Source organism: Nycticebus coucang, chromosome 18 (assembly GCF_027406575.1).
Source record: "Nycticebus coucang isolate mNycCou1 chromosome 18, mNycCou1.pri, whole genome shotgun sequence".
NCBI classification, from domain to species: Eukaryota; Metazoa; Chordata; class Mammalia; order Primates; family Lorisidae; genus Nycticebus; species Nycticebus coucang.
The window spans coordinates 50,158,100-50,181,110 of record NC_069797.1 but is presented as its reverse complement, the minus strand read 5'-3'; the positions used below and the strand labels follow the sequence as shown (position 1 = coordinate 50,181,110).

Below are 23,011 nucleotides of genomic sequence, written 5' to 3'. Positions count from 1 at the left end.
TGGGGAAAGGAGACGGAAGGAAAGAAACCCAAATTACCTGCACTGTACTGCAGGGGAGCCCAGATGGTGCCCTTGTCCCAGGCTTCCAAAATATACTCTGGGAGGAGGATGGAGACAGCGTTTTGCTGACAGCACTTGGGAACAGGCGTGGGGGCAGTCTATATTAAGACTTCAACATCCATTCTAAGCATATCCATGTGCGTGTAAGAGCACCATGGCTTTACTTGGAAACCACTGGGCCTAATCTCTCTGGGGTGGATTCCAGTTTTCATTTTTCCCTTCCTTCTCCTGTAACCCAAACCATTCAGCAAAGAGTTTATCCCGAATATCATGGCTCCATCTGGGGCCTCTGCCATTTGCCAGCACAAAGGTTGTTTCCAATAGAACTAGGTCAGCTAGAGGGAAAGGTTTCCAACCCTTGTATAGCTGGAACCTGAGGTGTTCCCGAGGGTGGTAGGGGACAGTGTGGTTCACAGCCACAGAGTGGCGGCACCTGGGCTGGGCCAGGCTCTGAGGCAGAGTAGGTGGGGTGGGGGTGTGTGTTCAGATGGAGAACCCAGCCTTGGCCTTAAGCAGTTCACATCACCCCTCCTAACTTGTCATCTCCTCCATGTTGGTTTTCCAGATTTCCTCCTCTGAATTTGCTCTCCTCCTCCACTGGAATTCTTATAACCCTGACACATGAATTTTACTCTGCTTTAAGTAACTTTTATGTGTTTGCAGCAATCCCCCTGTAGCTCATAATTATCAAAAAGAGTTACAAATCTGACCCTAGCCCTGCCACTTAATAACTCTGTGGCTTAGAGCATTGAATGAACTTCTCTGAGCCTAAGTTGCTTCATCTTTAAAATGGGGATAATATTATTTATTTTTCCAGTTGTAAGAATTATATAAGTTTAATGCATGCAAAACACCCAGCAGACATGTAATAAGGCACTCAAGAATCTTAATTTACCCTTCTGCCCCATTCTTCTTATTACCTCTTCCTCCAAATACACATAGACTCACACCCTCCCCACACTACTGATGAGAAGCCTCAAGGCCCAGTGCACAGAGGGTCCCAGCCTACAAAAACCATAGGTTCATTAGCAGCCCATTGTCTATGTTACTATTTCACAAATGAGTAACTAGCACCTGCATAGGGCTCTGTTGCCCTAAGTTAGAACAGCTAACATTTATTGCACTCCCACTCTGTGTCAGGAACTGTGGTTGGTGTTTTATAAACGTTATCTTATTCCACGTTCCCAATAAATCCCTGTGAGTTTAGGTAAGTTAGGAAATAATATCTTCATCATCCCTATTTTACAGAGGGGCCAACTAAGGCTTAAAGAGGCTAAGTAGTTTGCCTAATATCTCATTTTCTAATACTTCGAAGAGCTAATTTCAGAGCCTGGATCTTAACCAGAAGCCCAAATTAAAACAAAGCCCAGACATCCCGCCATATTTTTAGAGTCCCCTCCAGTGTCCCAAGAAAGGCTGCAGAAATTCAGAAAAAGCTCATTTCTTGATTCTTATGCCAGGACTATTTGCCCAGCTCTGCCCAGTGGAGCTAACTTGAACAGAAATGTATTCCCTAGGCTAGATCCTCCTAGTCTTCTCCCTGGATATCCAAAATGAGTTCCCAAGGTCTGGCTGCTTTCCAGGGGGAGTTCCAGCGAGCTTTGCAGAGAGAAGGCCTGGGAGTGGCACCAACTTAGGTACGCTAAAAGCATGCCTTGGAATGATGGAGACTATTAACTCAGTCTTGGGCTAAGATAAAACACATGCCTCTACCATTGGTTGTTCTGAGCTAGCTGAATAGTCTTGTGGCCTTAAGGCCTATCAAATTGGATGGACACAAGAAAAGACCATTTTTTGGGTGGGCTGTGGCTCACCCCTGCAGTTACAGCACTCTGGGAGGCTGAGGCAAGTGGATTACTTGATAGGAGCTCAAGACCGGTCTACGAGTGAGACTCCATCTTTACAAAAAAAAAAAAAAAAATTAGCCAGGCATGGTGGCAGGTGCCTTGTAGTCCCAGCTACTTGGGGAGGCTGAGGCAGGAGGATCCCGCTTGAGCCCAAGAGTTTGAGGTTGCTGTGAGCTACGATGGTGCCACAGCACTGTACCAGGATAACAGGGTGAGACTCTATTTAAAAAAAAAAAAAATTCTTTGCTTTCTTGGTCCTTGAATTCAGAGCTGGGTTGAGCAGCATGCGAAAACAAACCTTCCAGTCCCAGTCCTGGGGCCTTGCTCGTGTTCACTCTCCTTTGGCATTTGGTGAGCGGATCTGTGATGCCCCACATGGCTGAGACCCAGGGCCAGCCCAAGGCGATCCTCATGGCTGCCTCAGCTGGTTGTGTTGAATCATCATGTCTAGGCAAGGGAGGCTTAATGAGTACTCAGAGGGAATTTCATACTCCAGATCTCAGCCTGTCCCAACTCAAGCTTATCATTCTGCCACCCTGAACTCCACTCCAGATTTGCTCCTCGTCCTGCGGCCCTCCAACACGGCCATCCTCCTCCCAGGACTGCATGTTTGGACCTGGGAGCCTACAGACACTCTTCTGCTTCTTTATTCATGAAAGCCCATTATTCACAAAGTCCTGCAGATTTTGGTAATGTTTTTAATGGTTCTGGTAACTATCCCTGTCCTCTTCATTCCCTGTGCTGCTGCTTCAGATCAGGGCCCCACCTGATCTTACCTGTGTTACTGGACCACTTCCTTACTGCCTGGCCACTTCAGTCTCCCCGCGGCTACTGCAGAGGCTCTAATTCTAAGCATTTCACTTCCTTGCTAAGGGATCCCTTCTGTGGCACTTCACACTCGTATGGGGAAAATTTCTAGGCTCTTTTTCCCGGCCCTAAAAGCCCTCCAACTCCTCCAGCCTCATTTCCCCACCTAATCACACACACCGGCGATTGCAGCTTTCTGAACCCATACAGCTGTTTGCACTTTTCTGTCTTTATGCATGGCTTCCCCTCTATCTGGAATGTCCTTCCCCTCTGTGTTCACCTGGCAAACTCTTACTCATCCTTCAAAACTCTGCTTAAGTTTCACCTTCCAGGTAGAGTGGCTCATGGTGTTTCTGTGCCACCATTACGCCAACAATGTAACTGCATGAAGGCCTCTACCCCTGCATACTACCATGAGTTGTGAATAGGGACATCTCCCTAGGAGAATGAGAGCTGCCGAAGGCTAGATCACGGCTCATAAAAATCATTTTCCCAGGACCTAACACAGCCCCTGACACATACTCACTAAATGTGCTTTGCTGATATGGATGGTTTTCCCAAATTGATCAAGCCAATTCCTTCTGCAAAGCACAACCACCATAAGGAAGGAAAACAGTTGCTCTTACTTAAGGAAAAAAATGGCTTGACATGTCTTAAAACTGTAAAACCCTTGAACAAGCACTTTATTCTTCGTGTGTGGTTACTTTTTCTTTTTTATTGTGTGGCTGTGGTCTGGATAGAGTTGTCTGAGTTTTATTCATTTCCTAACTCTGATCGTTATCTTGGGGGGGCGGGGCAGGGGACGCAACAGCAGACAATACAGTCCAGCTTTTTGTTCTTTACCAGAGACAGGTACAGAGTGGCCCCTGAAGAAGTATTAATACTGGAAAAGATGCTATTATCTGCATTTTATTAATTAATCCATCCATCTCCTTGTCATTCTTTCTTTTCTACGGCCTTGCTTGCAGTAGCAGTGAGCAATTCTGCTGTTAGTAAATTGGCACAATAAATCTGGCAGGACCACCTCTATTTCCAGACGTTCACTCACATTTTATCACATGGCTGTGGACTTGCGATTGAAGTCAGTTAAAAAGATTAATACCATTTAATACCACCCAGAAGGAGGATGCCAGAAGTCTGTTTAAAGTCCTGTTATTCATGCCTTCATTTCCTTTGTGCGTGTCTGGTGATAAGCGTAGCTATCCTTTCTAGGCTGCTGCTAATAACTACTTAAAATGATTGAGGTAACTAGTTATTTCCTGTAAGAAAATTGCTCTGCTGTCATTAACATGGAATTAACATGGCTCCCGTTTCATCTTTGGTGCACAGGCTGTGGCCCCCATTTGCCTTAAATAAACAGAGAACCAGGTCACGGAGGCTCTGTGCTCCTTTATAAAAGATGTTCTGAAGACGTGAGGAGGTAAGAAAGGGTAGCTTTGCAGAGGGGACAGGGAGGAGAGACTACCTGGCTTTCTTCTGTCTTATAAGCACATTCCCCAGAGCTGCCATGAGGTTTGCAGGAGCAATTAGTATAATTGTCATTTTTCTATGTGTCCTAATAACTGCAAGTGGGATCTGTGACTCTTTAAAAAAAAAATCTCTCAATTCTCTGGATCAGTCATTCTAAAATTTTCTCTTCCCTGGACACATGGATGACATTCACATGAAGATCACACTCCCGTGGGAATGTTCTGCTTTTGAGAAGGACCTACAAATATCCTGTAGGGACATATAGCACGGGGGTCCTTGGTAGCGTCCTAGGTATTTATGATAACTCAGTGATGCCATTGGGGGGTTTAGCACAGATAAGGCCGGCCAGTGCTACTCAAAGTGGAGCTTGTGAACCAACATGCACGTACAAGTTTTTGTTTAAATACCTATTTTTAGTTCTTTTGGATAGATGCCTTGGTGGTTACATGATAAATTCTATGTTTAACTTTTCGAGGAACCATCAAACTGTTTTCCTGTGTTTTTAAATTGAGCATTTCCCTGTTACAGGTGCTGGGTTGGAGAGTTCACAAGATTAGGCACGCAGATGGCGAACAGGTAAGCCAGGGAGAGCCTAGAGGGCTGAAGTGCCAGGGGTTCAAGAAGTCCTTGGGAATACGTCACAGTGACCAGATGTCATTCGCTCTTGCTTTCTCTACCTCACCTTAACTGTCCACATAAGCAGGTGCATCACCTGAGAGCTTATTCGAGGTGGACATCTAGGGCCCCGCCTACCGCCATCAGGAGCTTCCTGGTAAGGCCCAGGAAACCTGTTTTTAAGAAGCCCTTCAAGTGCCCACAGAGGCTCACACCTGTAATCCTAGCACTTGGGGAGGCCAAGGCAGGTAGATCACTTGAGCTCAGGAGTTTGAGACCAACCTGAACAAGAGTGAGAACCCATCTCTACTAAAACTAGAAAAATTAGCCAGGCATCATAGCGGGTGACTGTGGTCTCAGCTACTTGGGAGGCTGCAGCAGAAGGATCGCCTGAGCCCACGAGTTTGAAGTTGCTGTGAGCTATGATAAGACCAGGCCACTCTACCCAGGGTGATAGAGTGAGATTCTGTCTCAAGGAAAAAAAAAAAAAAAGTATCTTTCCAAGGTACTGTGATGATTACTCAAGTTTGACATGCTCTGAGATAGAGTTATAGCCACCCTCTTTCCTTTCACATCAGAAAAACCTATCTGGCTGCAAAATGAGCAGGGATAGCTTTGCATCTGCTTTAATTTAAATACAATGAGTTATAGGTAACCACCCTCTTCACTTTTAGCAGGTGGTATGCACCCCATTTAACATATAATGACAATACCCCACCATCCCAGGCAGTTCTGTGTGGAAAGTCACCTTGGTTCCTGGTCATGTCAGGGACTCTGAGTCTGTCACTGTAGAAGTAATCCATGATTGCTTCTGTAATTCCTAAGATTTTGCTGTCCCTGAGCACCCTGTCAATTGGCAAGTGAGATGACTGATCTACTATAGAGCTCACTGGTCTAACTGGCAAGTGAGATGACTGGTCTACCACAGAGTGCACTGGTCTAACTGGCAAGTGAGATGACTGGTCTACCACAGAGTCCACTAGTCTAACTGGCAAGTGAGATGACTGGTCTACCACAGAGTCCACGGCTCTAACCCACAAGTGAGATGTTTGGTCTACCACAGAGTCTACTGCTCTAACCCGCAAGTAAGATAAGTGGTTTACCACAGAGTCCACTGCTCTAACCCACTAGTGAGATGATTGGTCTACCACAGAGTCCCCTGCTCTAACCCACAAGTGAGATGACTGATCTACCACAGAGTCCACTGCTCTAACCCACAAGTGAGATGACTGGTCTACCACAGAGTCCACTGCTCTAACTGGCAAGTGAGATGACTGGTCTACCACAGAGTCCACTGCTCTAACCCACAAGTGAGATGACTGGTCTACCACAGAGTCCACTGCTCTAACCCACAAGTGAGATGACTGGTCTACCACAGAGTCCACTGGTCTAACTGGCAAGTGAGATGACTGGTCTACCACAGAGTCCACTGCTCTAACTGGCAAGTGAGATGACTGGTCTACCACAGAGTCCACTGCTCTAACCCACAAGTGAGATGACTGGTCTACCACAGAGTCCACTGGTCTAACTGGCAAGTGAGATGACTGGTCTACCACAGAGTCCACTGCTCTAACTGGCAAGTGAGATGACTGGTCTACCACAGAGTCCACTGGTCTAACCCACAAGTGAGATGACTGGTCTACCACAGAGTCCACTGCTCTAACCCACAAGTGAGATGACTGGTCTACCACAGAGTCCACTGCTCTAACCCACAAGTGAGATGACTGGTCTACCACAGAGTCCACTGCTCTAACCCACAAGTGAGATGACTGGTCTACCACAGAGTCCACTGCTCCAAGACTTCCTGAGAGCCAAGAGCAGCCTTTACGTGTGATATTTGGTGTTTCCTTTAAGCCTTTTATGTTTCTATTAGTTAAGAAGTGGCAAGGTAGTGGTATGTTGAAAGATCATGCATTTTGTTGTCAAATAAGCCTGAGTTCAAATACTGGTTCTGCCCCTTACCCTGCCTCAAAATGGGTTAATAATATCTACTGCATGGAATAATATTTGTACAATAAAGAGTGGTTATTATTGTCATTAATCATTGCTGATGAGGTGTGGGGAACTCTTCATCATACTTATCTCCCCTCTTCTCCTTACCCCACTTTAATAATTAAAAAATGAGAAATATGTATAGGAAAAGAGGCAGACAGTTAAGGTGAAGAAGACAGAGGGAGGAAGAACAGAGAGAGAGCGAGAACTGTCACAAATTCCCTAAGACTTTTTGAAGTACTTCAGCCCTTTGTCATTTGCCAGCTGAGTCCACAATCTTATGAACTCCCAAACTCAGTGGGTTAGCACTCAATTTAAAAATAAAGGAAATCAACTTGGTGGTTCCACAAGAACTTTAACGTAGAATTGCCAAATCACCTAGCAATTCTACTCTTAAGTATATACTCAAAAGAATTGAAAATAGATACTCAAGCAAAAACTTGTACACCCACATTCAGAGCCGCATTATTCACAACAGCTCACAGGTAGAAATGGCTCAAGTGCCCATGAATGGATGTGGGAATAGGCCAGTTGTGGTGTACTCCTACAACAGAATATCATTCAGCCAAAAAGAGGAATAAATTACTCACCCGTGCTATAATGTAAATATTATGCTAAACGTAAGAAGCCAGACAAAAACTCACATAGCATCTGATCCTGGTTATATGAAATCTGTGAACGGCTAAATCCACCAAGATGAAAAGCAGATTGGTTGCCAGGGGCTTAGGGGAAGGAGAAAGGGGGAAGACTGTTTAACAGATATGGGGTTTCCTTTAGGAGTGAAGAAAATGTTTCAGAGCTAGGCGAAGGCGATGGTGGCACAACATTATGAATGCACTATGTGCCATGAAATGATTCACTTTCAAATGGTTACTTTTATGTTATTAGAATTTGAAAAGTAATTAAAAATGTATACATATGTATATTTAGAGAACACTAAAGGATGAAAGAGTGAACCTGAATGACTGATTCAGATATTCTTGAAAAGCATAACCATTTAAAAAGATCTTTTATTTCCATTGCTTCTTGCTAACACTAAAAATCCCTCAGTCCATTTGGGGAACTCAGGTGAAGGATGAGTTTCTCCAGCAAACTTGACCTTGCGGGTCCAGGGATTTCCAGTAAATATCAGAAACTATGAAAGTTATTAATAACTCTACCGCTTTTATGACAGGTGAACAGCTAAGACAGGGCCATAGGAATGGTTTAATGCAGTCAAGAGAAAAATGTGAAGGCCAAGGATGCCAGCAAGTCCTCCTGAGAGACAGATTCAGGGGGCGTAAAATTGGCAGTTCCTCTTTATTAAACAATTTGGGAATCATCCTCCAAGTTCCTGTCTCTCTCTTTATCTTAATTAGCAAAGCAAGTCTGAGGTACGGTAAGCCTTTTCCTTCCCTAATGGATTAGCTGGAAAATAGGAAATTAACCTTTTGGGAGAGACCAATAATAGGGTGAAGGGAAAGAGGAAAAGGTCCACCTGTAGACTAAGCACTGTGTGTTGGCTTGTGAATTAAATTTTCTTAATTCACGAGTTCCTTCGCTAATTCCTTCTCTCCCAAATGCAGTTGCATTTCTTACTTGTCTATGGTAAAGCTGCTGACTGGCGTCAGTCTGTGGCCCGTCCGGAACTGGGCTGCACAGCAGGAGGAGCTGTGGGGGACGAGGGAAGCGTCATCTGTATTTACAGCCACTCCTCGTGGCTCACATCACTGCCTGAGCCCTGCCTCCTGTCAGATCTCCACCTCCCCTGAACCCCAACCTGTGTCCATGAAGAGACTGCTTTCCTGGTGTCAAAAAGGTTGGAGATCGCTGCTATAAGGAATCAAAGAGCTATGTGTGTGTGTATGTATATACATATATATGCAGATGTATGTACAAAAATGTGTGTATATATATGAGGATATATATGAGGATACACACACAAACACACATATATATAATACACACAGACATATATGCACACTTACGTATGGAGGGTGCCAAAAAATGTATTCACATTTTAAGAAAAGAAAAAAGGCCAGGTGTGGTGGCTCACCCCTATAATCCTAGCACTCTGGGAGGCCGACATGGGTGGATTACCTGAGCTCAGGAGTTTGAGACCAGCCTGAGATACAGTGAGACCTTGTCTTAAAAAAAAAAAAAATAGCCAGGCTTTGTGGCGGTGCCTGTAGTCCCAGCTACTTGGGAAACTGAGGCAACAGAATCGCTTAAGCCTAAGAGTTTGAGGTTGCTGTGAGCTGTGATACCAGGCACTCTACTGAGGTTGACAAAGTGACACTCTGTCTCAAAACAAAACAAAACAAAACAAGTTATAGTAAAATTGTAATACTCGGTATATCCCAATAACAAAAGATGAATACAAGTCACAATGAGCACCTCCTCTAAATGCATTAGTCAAATGTGACTTGAGTATAACAATTTTAATATATATTTTTTTCCTTTCTTAAAATGTGTATACATTTATGAGGCACCCTCTGTACACACACACAGAGTCTGGAAAATATTCATCCATGTAATATGAAAAACAGATGTAGGATACGTGGCTGGATACTTTTGGACAGCCCCTGTACATGTATGGATGTATATAAGGGGTGTGTGTGTGTGTGTGTGTGAGACCCAGTCATTCTCTGCCCTCAAAGAATTTAGTTGACTTGGGTGAGGGGACACATGGACGCAAATAATTACAAAAAAATTCAGCGTAGTGTGTGTCAGACTATACTGTGTACAGGGATCCTTTGGCAATCTTGTTAAAATGCAGACTCTGATTCCTCACATCCAGGGCAGGGCCTGAGATTCCATATTTCTATGAGTACGGAGATGAAGCCCATGCGGCTGGCCTGTGGCCCCGGAATGTGATAACTATGATAAACAGTGACGCTGTAAATCAGGTTCAGCAGTGACAGCCTGTGGGCCACGTCCTGATTCTGTACAGCCCAGGAACTAAGCACAGTTATACATTTTTAAATAGTGGGGAAAATTAAAAAAAATCCCCAAACAAAACAAAACAATACGATTTCATGACAAATGGAAATTATATAAAATTCAAATGTCAGTGTCTGCAATCAGTGTTCCCTTGCAACCGTCCTGCCTAGTGCCCATTTGTCTGCCTGTCATCTGTGACTCTTTCTCTTAGCAAAGGCACAGCTGAGTAGCTGCAACTGAAATCGCCCCGCCCACCAACTCTAAAACATTTACTGTCTGGCCCTTTATAGGAAACAAAGTTTACCTATCCCTGGTAAATAGTGATAAGGCATTTCAGAGGAGGGAGAGGCTCCTTCTTTCTGGTTTAATCCAGGGCACCTTCAAGGAGGAAAGGCATCTAAGTGTCTTGACCCGAGGGCAGAATGTGAGTGGCAGCCTTTGGGGAGGAAGGAAATCCAGCAGGTAGCGTGATTACAGCTCTCAGGGTCAAACCAGTTAACAAGCCAGGCCACTGTCCAGACTGCCAACATGACAGCAACCTTAGAGCTTCCCTCTAAATGGGAAAAAGGCCTGTTCTGACACAAAGAAACTGTGTTCCCAGCTCTGGAAGATATAATCAACGGGGCAAGGGTATGCTGGACTACACGCATATCTATGAGCAGTAATGAAGCCCAGGCATTCCTTTGGCTTTCAGAGTGAGAGTGTGGAGCCTAGTACTTCTCAGAGTTGTGGAGTGACACTGCCCTCGTATTCCACCCCAACAGGAGGTGTTGGGAATGTGTCAGGGTGTTCTGGGTTGTCTCCATAATTATAGAATACCTGCTAACATTTATTGCTCAGGGGTCAGGGAGGTTAAAGAATTTGCAGTGAGATGCCAAAGACTATAGTTCTAGGCAAAGTCCAATGGTCTCTTCTAAATGCCAACAGCACCCTCACTAACAAACTCAGGCCGGGGACTCTTCTGTGGTGTGGAATGACCGTGCATTGAGAAATAGAAAGACTCAGATGAAAGGAATAAAGCTCCCTGGATACTGATGCGTGGAGGCCAAGCAAGAGGGTACATTGGTGCTAAAGCCTGGTAGTAAGACTGAAAGACGTATGTTTCTTTCCCCTCAAATTCCAGTAAAGCCAGAATGCCAGGGTAATGCACAAATCCAAAAAGCACCTATGTACTAGGGGCTGTGCATGGTGCCTACGAAAGATAAGATTTCCATGGTGGGTGAAGGCCAGTCGCTACCATTTAGTCATGAACACTCACCCTCATCAGCAGAGGCTAGATGGCTGGGTTTGGAATCAGACATTGTTGAGGATGATTTTAGCTTTGTTTCTCTTCCTAGCCAGGAGAACCGGAGCAAGTTATTGAAATTTTCTTAAAGTTAGTTTTCTGAGTTGAAAAATAGGTGCAGGAATGGATTGTTGTAGAGATTGATTGAAGTAATCTGTGGGGCAGGCTTAGCACAATATTGGGGCACCTGGTGGTGCCTAGTAAATGCCTTTTTCTTTTTCGATGATCACACTTTGGTTTCTGATGTCAACAGTGCTGCTATTATAGGCCAGCTGGGAAGATTAGAGGGGACCTAATTTTAGCCAAGTCTGGCTTTGGTTGGAGTTATCCAGGGCATCTTAACTAACACCACTATTAAGATAATTCTGTATGGTGGGGGCTGTCCTGTACATTGCAAGATGTTTAATATGTCTACCCATTGGAGATGCCAGTAGCGATCTCCTCTCCCCAGGTCACGACAATTAAAACTGTCTCTAGATATTATCAAATGTTCCCCATAGGGCAATATGGTCCTCAGCTGAGAACCACTGATCTAATGGGAGATGAAGGGAGAAATGTGGGATTGCTTTGATTTTTGTCTAAGTAAAAATTCTGACCATAAATCTCTAAACATTATGGGTTGTAACTACTACAACCTCCCATTTAATGCAATGTACCACATTAGGTCCTGGGAACAGACAGAAATAAAACAGGGCTCCTGTACTCCAGGAATAGACAATCTTCTTTTGCAGAGTCCCATCAAGCAGCTATTCATTTTCCAGACAGGGTCTGTTATCTGGTCTCTGGAAAACATGTGTTTAAGCAGCTAAACTGATAAGACAGGAGGCTGGTGGATTTATGCTGGTGTTTATTCTAAAAGTTGGGCCAAGGCACAAGGTGAACCCACTAGCAAAATCAAAGTTCCTCTTGGTACCATGGGGTGGCTGGATTTATCTCAAGGGATGTAGTTTGGTTGACAAGACTGATTCCATGGGGTGTATTGTTTATATGACTGTAATATACTCAGAGCTCAAGGCAGAAGGTGGGTTTTATAAATCAGCAGATAAGTAAAATAAGTGCGGTGGGCTAGATACTTCTGTTCCCTGGATAAAGGTGAAAGGGGATGGTAACATGTAGTTACTCAACACAGAACATGAAGGGAATTCAATAAATACATTAGAATTTTTTCTCAAACGATCATTTGCTGCCACCTCTGAAAAGTTTTATCCTCACTACCCCATCAACCTCAAACCACATTCTCTATGAGAGAGTTTTAGAACTTTGTGAAAGCAGTTTTTGGTAATACTCATTTATTTATTCATATGCACATTCAAGAATTATTTTTAAATGCCTATGATGTTCCAGGCAAGAGCTTATTTTTTTAATGCTAAAAGTCAAATGGGATGCACCCTGATAAAGTGGGGAGTAGAACAGAAGGGCTGGTCTGTGTCAGGCACAGTGTCAGGTGCTGGAAACAGTCACCTCATTTAACACACAAAAATCCTGTGCATGGTCATTTTTTCAATTTTTTTTGCTTATCAGAACCACCAAGCATGCTTATTACAAACCCAGAAGTCTTTGACCTTCCCCTGGACCGACTAAATCTTATTCTCTGGGGAATAAGAAAGTAAAGATAATTTTCACCATCACATCAGGGGTTTCTAATGATCAGGCTAGTTTGGAAAACACTTCACTAAACTGTAATTCATCCTCCTCAACTTATATATGTGGAAACTGGGCTTTGTTTGACCCCTAATTCTACACCCTTTTCATGGCTTCCTGCTGCCTCCTTAGAAATGACAGGTCCAATTAAGACTCAGACAAGATGGTCTTAAAATTTGTCTCTGCTTTGCATATCAGCTCCTTAGAGCTTTCAGAGCCAGTGTGGCAAAGAGGACAAAATTGCTATGACCACAGCCCAAGGACTTGAGTTACAGCTGTGCAGTTTCTCAGCTCCGTGACCTTGGGTGAGTTATTAAAGGCTCTTCTAGTCACAGTTTTTTCATCTGCAAAATGGTGATAAAAAATAATACTTGCTCTGACTGCCTCCAGATTCACTGTGTGGATCCAGTGAGATAATGGTGTGAAAACGTTTTTGCAAATGGTAAGGCTGTCTTTGAGGTCTTGATGAAGCTGATGCCAAATTATCTGTGTAACCAGTTCCTTTTTTGTGCAATACATAAAGCTTTCAACTTTTCTTCTCATCTTTGGATCATTTCCCATTGCATGGACAACCTGAGAACAAGAAATTCACACTTATTGACAGAGTATGAAATGTGCTCACCATCGAAGTTGCCACTCATTGTAAGAAACCTTGGGACAAGTCACTCTCCAACGGCATCTGTGCATGTGTTCTGAACCTCTTGATCTGTGATAGCAAATGATCCATTGGATTAATTTGGAGAACTCCTTATGAGCCAGGGCACCACTTCAGCAAGGGTGAGGGCGTCCTCTAGTGTCTGGGGCTGCCAGCGCGCCTTCAGGCTGAATAACCACTCCTCTAAGATGTCTGTGTTCTAATCCCTGGAACCTGTGATGATATTGAGATGGGGAGATGATTCTGGATCATCTGAGTGAACTCAGTGTAATCACAGATCCTTCTACGTGAAAGGAGGTGGGAGGGCAACCGAGAAGATGGGATGTCACAGCAGAGGTTGGAGCGTTGAGCATGAGACGGTCTCCACTGGCCACTGCTGGCTCTGCAGCTGGATTCTTCCCTGCAGCCTCCAGAAAGAACGAAGTCCTATCATCACCTGGATTTTAGCCCACTGACGCCTTTTTGGACTTCTGACCTCCAGGGCTGTAAGATAATGTGTGTTATTTAAAGCCACTGAGTTTGTGGTAACCGTAGCCGTGGGAAACCATTGCACATCCTTTTTCAGTGTTTATCAGCTGCTGGCATGTTAGCAAAGGCCATGTGCCTAGCACTGCAGGGCCCCTGGGGTCCCGAAAGCACTAAATGACAACCTCCCTCTAAGTAACCGTGACCACCCAAAACATGCCCACACATTCCCAAATGCCCCATGGGGACTGACATTGCCCTGGCTGAAAAGAACAGCTGTATGGCTGGGACATCTTGGGAATCAAAGAGCATTTGGGAATCAAAGAGCATGTGGGAATGGACTTCAGAAAAGTAGAATTTAAAAAATACATTTAAATTCCAGTAGTCTAGTGTTGACTTCCTTACTACAAGACTGGAAACTCTGACGCCCATGTGACCTCTGCTCATGGGGGGATCCTCCTGGAGTAGGTGCTCTCTAAGTGTTTGTGAAGAAAATAGAGTCTTTGATTAATTATTTCCCAGGCCTCCATGAAGAAGCTATGATGCCTTAAATATTAAAAAGTATAAGCTGAAAATAATAAAATAAAATCTCATTAAAAGGAGCGGAGAAAGAGAGGTCCAGGTACCTGGGATGGGGATGAAGGGTTTTCTTGTTTCTGAGCTCCATCTTTGGCCTTGAATTCCTGACTGCAAAAGGTAGACAGGCAACAACCACTTAGGCCTCATATGTGTGTCAAAGGCGAATCACAGGGTGTTAAGAATGATGAACAGTTTACCAGATATGGCCTTGTAGGCACTCTCATGTTAAAAATGCAAATGTATATTTGGTCTCCAGAAACGTCCCTTACAGTTAGGGCAGAGTTGACTGGAAAATGCACCCAGCTTGATTAGAGATAGCCAGAGGCACACTGGTGTGAGCAGTTTATGAAATTACTGAGATTTCTGAAGGCTATGGATGCTGGGGAGATGGCAAGAAAGCTCAGATTTGGAGTGGAAAATCATTTGAGACACTCTCATGGTGTCATTGTCAAGATAGGAGGGGAATCCCTGAGTGGGGGGATGGGGAGAAGGGAGGGCTAGGGTGACACTGTGTCTCCTGGTAAGAAACAAACCAACGCACGCCCAATCCCTGGCTTCTCTTCCTGCCTCTGCAAAGCTGCCAGGTACAGCAGCTCTGTGTTATTGATGCTAATGACCCAGGTAATGGCCCTGTGAGAAAGATTTCAAACCTGCCAATGATGGCTGTTGCAGGCACCACAAATCACTGAGCCTTGCAATCAAATGCAGAAGGGGCCCAGATCATTGGAGGACTTGGGATAATGGATGATAAAATGCAGTTTAATGCGGACAAATGTGGAATAATATGTCTTGGAACAAACAATCAGAAGGAGGAACAGCTGCTGAATGAATTGGTTTGCATTCCACTGACAGGGGAACAGAAATGGCCCTGAGCAGAAGCCAAACAGTTGGCAGAGGCGAAGGCTGTGGTCTCCACTGTGGGAAAAGAAACCAAGAGAAGTCAGAGGGAGGAGAGTGACCAGGTGAACTCCTGCCTTAGAGGCACCTGCTGGTCCACACAGAGGAAGAAAAATGGCTTGTTATCTAGTCTGTGAGCTTAGTGCTAGCTGCTGGTGCTCAGACTCCCTTACCAGCTCCTCTGCTCAACTTCCCAAATTTGGGGTGCCCCAGGGTTAAAGGTGCTCTAGGGTTTGGACCTTGACCTTCTCTTCTCTAGCCTGTTTCTCCAGAGATTCTTAATCAGTCTCTTGACTTTAAGTACGATCTATACCATGATGATACCCAAAGCTACATCTTCAGGTGACCTCTCCCTAGATCTTTAAGTCAGGGGGCCTCAGAGTTTTCTACATATTTGAATATTTAAAAATATCTCAGCATCTATGTCTTAGACCAATTAAGTGAGAATCTCTGTGGGGTGAGATCCAGGCATCAGTGTAAACGCTGCAGGTGATTCCAAAATGGGCAGCCACGTTTGAGAACCACTGATCTAGACATCTATACCCAATTGTCTACTTCATCTCCTCACGAGGATGTATAATTAGTGTCTCAAACTAAACGTGGTGAAACACACTTCATTATTATCCTTACTCCACACCTGGTCATCTCCAGTCTCCCCCATCCCCTGATCACTCAAGGCCCAAATCTAAGCTTGATTCTAGGTTTTCTCTTCCTTTCACTGCCTACATCCAATCCCCAGGCAAACTTGAAAATATCTGACATCATCCTGTCATCAATTCTAACCCAGACCACTGCAAGTCTTAATTGGTATTTGCATATATTTAGCTTGTCTCTAATCCCTTCTCCCTCTGGTATTCAAAGTGATTTTAAAATTAAAACCGAGTCACATCACATCCCTGCTTAAAAACCTCCAAAGGCTTTAGTCCCAGTACAAAATTTAGTATAAAATTTAAGCTCTTTATCCCGATTTCTGAGGTCCTCTATGACCTTCTCCTTTCTGAGCTCATTTTATTTTTAATTTATTTTTCTTTTACTTCCAATTTTTTTTTTTTTAAATTTTGGGTTAATGGGTACAAATAACTAGGTGACAATGTTTGCATTTGTTAGGTAGAGTTCTGCACTTCAGAGGTGTAACACACACCCTTACATTGTGGGAGCACACCAACCCCTCCCTTCCATTCTTCTGAGCTCATTTTGTATTATTCTCTCTCTATCCCTCAGGCCCAGCTCCTCAGGCCTCAAAGCATCAAGCTCATTCTCATCTTTGGCATTCTGCATCATTTCAGCTGTGTGAAATGTAGCTTCCTTGATCTCAGGGCTCACTGGATCTTGACATTTAGATCACACCATAAATGACATTTTCTTAAACAGAATGTCCTCAGTTATCAATATCAATTAGTCATTTATCACTATGTCGTATTTTCTTGCTGATTTATTTGTCACCTATCATCCTCTACTAGAATTTCACGAAGCAGGGACCTTGTCTATCTTGTTCACGGCTGAATTCTCAGTGCCTGATATAAAGCTTGGCTCATAGTAGGTGCTCAAAAAATATGTGTGGATTGAGGACCCATATTCTACCAGTGAAGAAAGTAGGGCTCAGAGAAATAGGCATAAGGTTTTATAGTTTGTAGCAGCTGAGCTGTATCGTTTAAACCAGTAGTTTCTAGACCCTTGTCCAGAGCAGTGTTTTTGTCAATCAAAGGTGAAATGAGAACAAAAAAATCATTATAGTTCTATCAAATATAATCAACTTGCTGCAACTCAATATTTTGAGATCATTTCCTTCTTGCTTTTTGAGTGTTCAAATGTCTTTGCTTTTAAACATGTTGTTGATAATATATGACAAGTTATTTGGGGATTTATTTTAACTTCCTTGATGAAACAAAACTGTAACAACCCCATAATGTTTCAAATTTCTTTAAAAAAATTATGATTATAGTATCTAGCCTCTAAGACACCCTCAATGATTACCTCCTTCTGATATTTGTGCTCCTGTGTAGGTCCCTCTCAGAGTGAATAGCGCTGAACTGTGAAACCAACATGATGGTGAGTAAATGACAGTGTGAGGCTTCCAAGGCTCCATCCTAAAACACTGCTGCTTCCTACTCATGCTCTTTTGTATCACTCGCTCTGGGGAGAGACAGCTGCAATGCCGTGCGGACCCTCCAGCTGCCCTCTGGAAAAGTCTGACGAGGAACTGAGGCTTCCAGCCACCAGCCAGCACCAACTCACCATCCATATGAGTGAGCCGCCTTGAAAAGTGGGTCCTTCAGATGACCACAGCCCAGGTCACATCTGACTGCCACCTGTTGGAGGACCCCTACTCGGAACTACCCAGCTAGGCCACTCCCAGATTCCTCAAACTGTATGTGATAAGAAATGCTTATTGTTTTAAGACACTAAGTTTGGGATAACATTATGCATGATGGATAACTAATACATTGATTCATTAAAGTCCATGAGTCCAAAGACCTCTGTATTACTCTAAGCTTTTCTAAATCTTTGTTTTCATCAGAGAACAATACCTTGCTATTAACTATACAATCTGTACAACAGATCAACTGAATGTTCTCTTCCTATCTATCTGAAATTTTGTATACTTTGACCAATGTCTCTCCAATAGTCCATTTGCTCCATAGCCTCTGTTAACCACTATTTTATTCTCTACTTCCGTGAGTTCAACTTTTTTAGGTTCCACATATAAGTAAGATCAGGCAGTACTTGTCTTTCTGTGTCTAGCTTATTTTACTTAACATAAACACCCTCCAGGCTCATTGATGTTGTCACAAGTGACAGGATTTCCTTCTTCCCAATGGCTGAATAATATTCCCCTGTGTATATATACCACATTTCCTCTCCCATTCATCCTCTGGTGGACATTTAGTTTGATTACGTATCTTGGCTATTGTGCACAATGCTGCCATGAACACTGGAGTGCAGACATCTCCTCTAGATAATGATTTAATTTCCTTTCAGTTTACACCCAGTAGTGGGATTTCCAAATGATTTGGTAGTTCTTTTTTTAAATTCTTGAGGAACCTTCATACTGTTTCAATAATAGCTTTACTGATTTGCATCCTCACCAATGGTGTGCTGCTGGGGTTATCTTTGTTCCACATTTCTTTCCAATACTTGCTACTTTTCGTCTTTTTGATACTAGCCATTCTACCAGTTACGAGGTGATATCTCATTGTGGATTTAATTTGTATTTCTCTGTTACTGATGTTGTGAATTTTTTCCATATACCTGTTGGTCATTTATGTCTTGTGAGAAATGTCTATTTGGATCCTTTTCCCATTTTAAAATCGTGTCATTTGTTTTATTACTATTGAGTTGAGTTCCTTATATATTTTGGATATAAACCCTTTATCAGATGTCTGGTTTACAAATACTTTCTCCCATTCTATAGGTTGTCTTTTCACTCTGTTGACTGTTTGCCTGGCTGTGAAAACGGTTTTTAGTTTGAGGTAATTCCATTTGCCCATTTTCGCTTTTGTTGCCTGTGCTTTTGGGCTCATATATAAAAAAATCATTGCCTACACCAATGTCACAGAGCATTTTCTTTATCTTTCCTTCCAGTAGTTTTATAGTTTCGGGTCTTCCATTTACATCTTGAACCCATTTTGAGTTGATTTTCTGTATTCAGTGTGAGACATGAGTCCATTTCATTCTTCTGCATATGGACCACAAGTTTTTCCCGCACATTTATTGAAGAGACTGTCCTTTCTCAGCACCTTTGTTTTCTTTGCCTTCATATTGGCCTAAGTCACTTTCAGATGCTGCTAAAAAAAAATCCCAACCAACAGGAATGCTTAAAAATGAAATGTGACTCTCAAAATATGATCTAATGGTGTGCATATATACCCCTATCCATGTGTTTTGGCTATTAGAAAAAGTTCAGTGAACCACATGATCTTGATTTTAATCTATGCACAGGGGTAGGTGCCTTAAGACGTAATAATGAAATACAATGATAATAGCATCGTATCAGAGGTGGATTGTCCCATCACCTAAGTGATGAATCCATGCAGGCAAAATACTTACACTCTCTGCACCTTTTGTCATCTTATCAGTAAACTTAACAGAGTAACATCTACGTTAGTTTCATCATGAGCACTGAATATACATAAAAATCCTACCTGACCCACACCTCTCATTCATCTCTGAGCTTATATGCTATGACACATTCCCCACTACATCCACCCCTGTAGCTGTGTGGGTTCGCTACCCATGCTGCAAATCCATCATGCAAGTGCCCACCACAGGGCCTTTGCACCAGCTCTTCCCTTTGCTTTGGACGTCTTCCTCACAGATAACCAATGGCTCACCCCTTTACCTCTTGGCCCATATGACCCCTCCTCTGTGAGTCTGTCCTGACTCCTCTAATTAATTCCGTACCTACTCCTGCCATGCCTAAGACCCTTTGCTTTGTTTTTACTCCCTTCTAGAGCCATTACCATCTCCTTGCATGTGAGACATTGTGTTTATTTATTATTCATAGTCTGTCTCCTACTGCTAGAAAGCAAGCCACATGAAGGCCAGGATCTTTATGCTTTACACACCGATGCATCCCCAGCAACCAGAACAGAGTGTAGCTTGTAGAAGTCACCCTGAACATGTCTATTGAATGAACAAATGAGTGAGAGAACCACGAATGCAATCACTCGGTACAGTGCCTGGCACATAGTAGGTGTCCAATGAATGTAGCCGTTACTGTAACCTGGATACCCCCAGGCTACTTCCTCTGGGGTTGTAAATAATTTCAGTGCTCCAGTTTCACTACTTGTCCCACCTGCACCCTTGCAGGACGTCCCTTCTTCCCCATCACTACCATGTCTTCCTCCTCATTTACAAGACCCCACAGGGGCCCAGGTGACCATCTGCTTCTGTTCTTTAGCCCTGGACTTGTGGTGGTGTCAGGTTCTTGAAGTCACGTGGAGCCCTCCCATCCCCCCCACCGTAGCAGCTGCTGTCCCCTGTGGGATGCTGCTCTCCTGTCCACCTGCTGACCTGCGGGCCCTGCTGCTGCTTCCCCAGCACCGCCAAGCACTACAGATGCTGCTCAGCTCCAGCTGCTGCTCCCGTCCTTTCTGACGGCCGTGGCCGAGTTCCCCGCAGAACAGAAAATGCTTCTCTCCCCTGCCTCCATCTGTCTGGGTCATCTGACCACGGAGTGCAGTAGCCATTGCTCCAAGTCCCTCAAGGTCGTTGGACGAGACAGTCAAGTTTCACTTCGGACCAGTCCCTGATAAAGAGACACCACCCTGCCCTCTCTTTTCTTGTCTCCTTGTTTTTTCCCCATTCAGCTTTATCAAAGTATAATTGACAGATAGCCATGTGTATGTTTAAGCCATAAAATGTGATGTTTTGATATGTATACGCCTGGTGAGACAGTCGCAATTTAGCTAATTATCATATCTATCTCCTCACTTGGTCATCATTTTCTTTTTTCCTTTTGTTTTTGTTTTGTGGGGAGAACACTTAAGAGCCACCCCCATAACGAATTTCACATACGCAACACAGGGTTGTCAAGTGCAGTCACATTGCTGTACGTTCAATTTCCAGAATTCATTCATCTTGTGTAATGGATCTTTGTACCCTCGGCCAACATCTTCTTAACTTCCTCCTGCTCCCAACCCCTGGTCCACCATCTACTTACTCCCTGCTTCTATGCGTTGACTGGTTTAGAATCCACGTACAAGTGAGATCATGTCTTTATGTACCTAACTTACTTCACTTTGCAAGACGTTTTCCAGGTTCCTCTTTTTGGTGCAAATGACAGCATTCCCTTATTTTTAAAACTGATAATATTCTCTCTCTCTCTCTCTCTCTCTCACACACACACACACACACACACCATATTTTCTTTGTCTATTTATCTTTCCACAGACATTTAGGTTGTTTCCATATCTTAGCTATTATCAATAATGCTACAGTGAACATGGGGATGCGATCATCTTTGTAAGATATAAGATACAAATTTCATTTCCTTTGGGTCTTTGCTTAGCTTCAGCCAAGATATCCCTCCGGAGCATGGAGAAACAAAACCAGACATCATTAAAAAAAAAATTTAAAGAATTCAAATGCATTAATTTATTGCATATTGGAAGAATGCTGTTTCCTTTGAAGGTCCAACTTTGTATGACAAGGCTACTTGTATGTCCCAACAGATGGCCCGTGGTCACAAGGCATTGTTGATCTTGTTCTGATGAAATATTAAATGAAAAATTCTCTCCAGCAGATGTATACACCAGTCTCATCCCCACATGGGGATCAATCTCTTCATGAGACATTGTTTTGGAGGTATTTATAAGCACATAGTTGGAGAGTAAAGAGAGGAGGCATTGTTATTAGTATTAATTATGATCACTTGCATTTATCTGATGCCTTATGCCTTTTTAAAAACACTCCCACAGCTGTTCCTTCATTTTATTCTTGCACCATCTCTCTGGGTAGACATCGGAGTTAAGAGAGAGGAAAGCCAGGAAGGCATGTGAAGTGCTTTCCTTCCTTCTTTTCAAGGTCTCTAAATAAGTTTGCATTATGGCTGTGGCTAGAAGCCTGGCCTTTGGGTGGTGGGCCTGCAGGCTGTGTGATGCTACAGGAAAAACCAAACTGGGAGCCCTAGCTCTGCCCCTAAATAGCAGGGTGACCTTGGAAAACTGGTGGGTGTCCCTGTCAACAAAGCACTTGTAGCTGGGCTGCTGCAGTGACCTCTTGACCAGTCTCCCTGATCCGTCCTGTCCTGCTGTCCCATCTGTTCTCAACACAGCAGCCAGAGAGAACATTTTAACTCACATTTTAGATCGTGTCACTGCATTACTCAGAACCCTTTTGTCACTCCTGCCCTGCACGGAGTGAGAGTGGGGTCTGGCAACGGCTGAAGTGGCCCCCGAGGTCTGGTGCCCTCTCCCACCCTCATATTCCCGTATCAGCCTCCTTGGTGCTCCTTGAACACGGCACCTTCTGGCTCAGGGCCTCCATGGCGCCTGCTTCCTCTGTCTGCCACGTTCTTTCCTACCTGTGCTCGGCCTACCCTGCCTCCCACCTGTTCCCAGCGACTCGATGCTCCCTGGCCTGCCCAGCGCCCTCCTTCCTTATCCTCTCTCCTGCTCTCTGGATTGCTTTCCAGTACAGCACTGACCAGCCCCGAACATTCTACATGGGTTACGTTCCTGAAACTGCCAGGACAGATTGCCACAGACTGGGTGTCTTAAAACAATAGAAATTTATTCTTTCACAGCTCTGGGGGCCAAAAGTCTAGAATCAAGGTGTGGGCAGGGATGGTTCCTTCTGGAGGCTCTAAGGGGAAACTGTTCCACACCCCTCGCTCCCACTTCTCATGGTTGCCGGCAGCGCTTGCTGGTGGCTGCCCTCTGATCTCCACCTCCATCTTCTCACGGCTGTCTCCCATCTGTCTGTGTCCAAATTTTCCTCTTCTTATAAGGGCACCAATAACTGAATTAGGGGCCGCCCTGACTCAGTATGACTGCATCTGAACTTGACTGGGTACATCTGCAAAGGCCCTGATTCCCAACAAGGTCACCTTCATGGGTACTGGGGGTTAGGACATGATTATGTCTTTTTAGAAGACACAATTCAACCCACAACACTAGATAATTTATTTATCACCTTTCTTGCTTCTTGTTTGTGTCCCTCTGATAAAGAAGCTCTGTGAAGTCTGGGACCTTTCTTACAAGGGCCAGTTGAATCCTAAGACACTCAACAAATACCAGCTTCCTTCTCTCAAGTTCTTAATCCTTTAAATATTAT

The 23,011-nt window shown here is 43.9% G+C and overlaps 1 protein-coding gene across 1 annotated transcript in view; it reads right to left on the bottom strand.

Moving 5' to 3' along the window:
• CA10 (carbonic anhydrase 10) overlaps positions 1–23,011 on the bottom strand; it is a 524,477-nt gene that overhangs the window by 36,367 nt on the left and 465,099 nt on the right. The window lies entirely within an intron of this gene.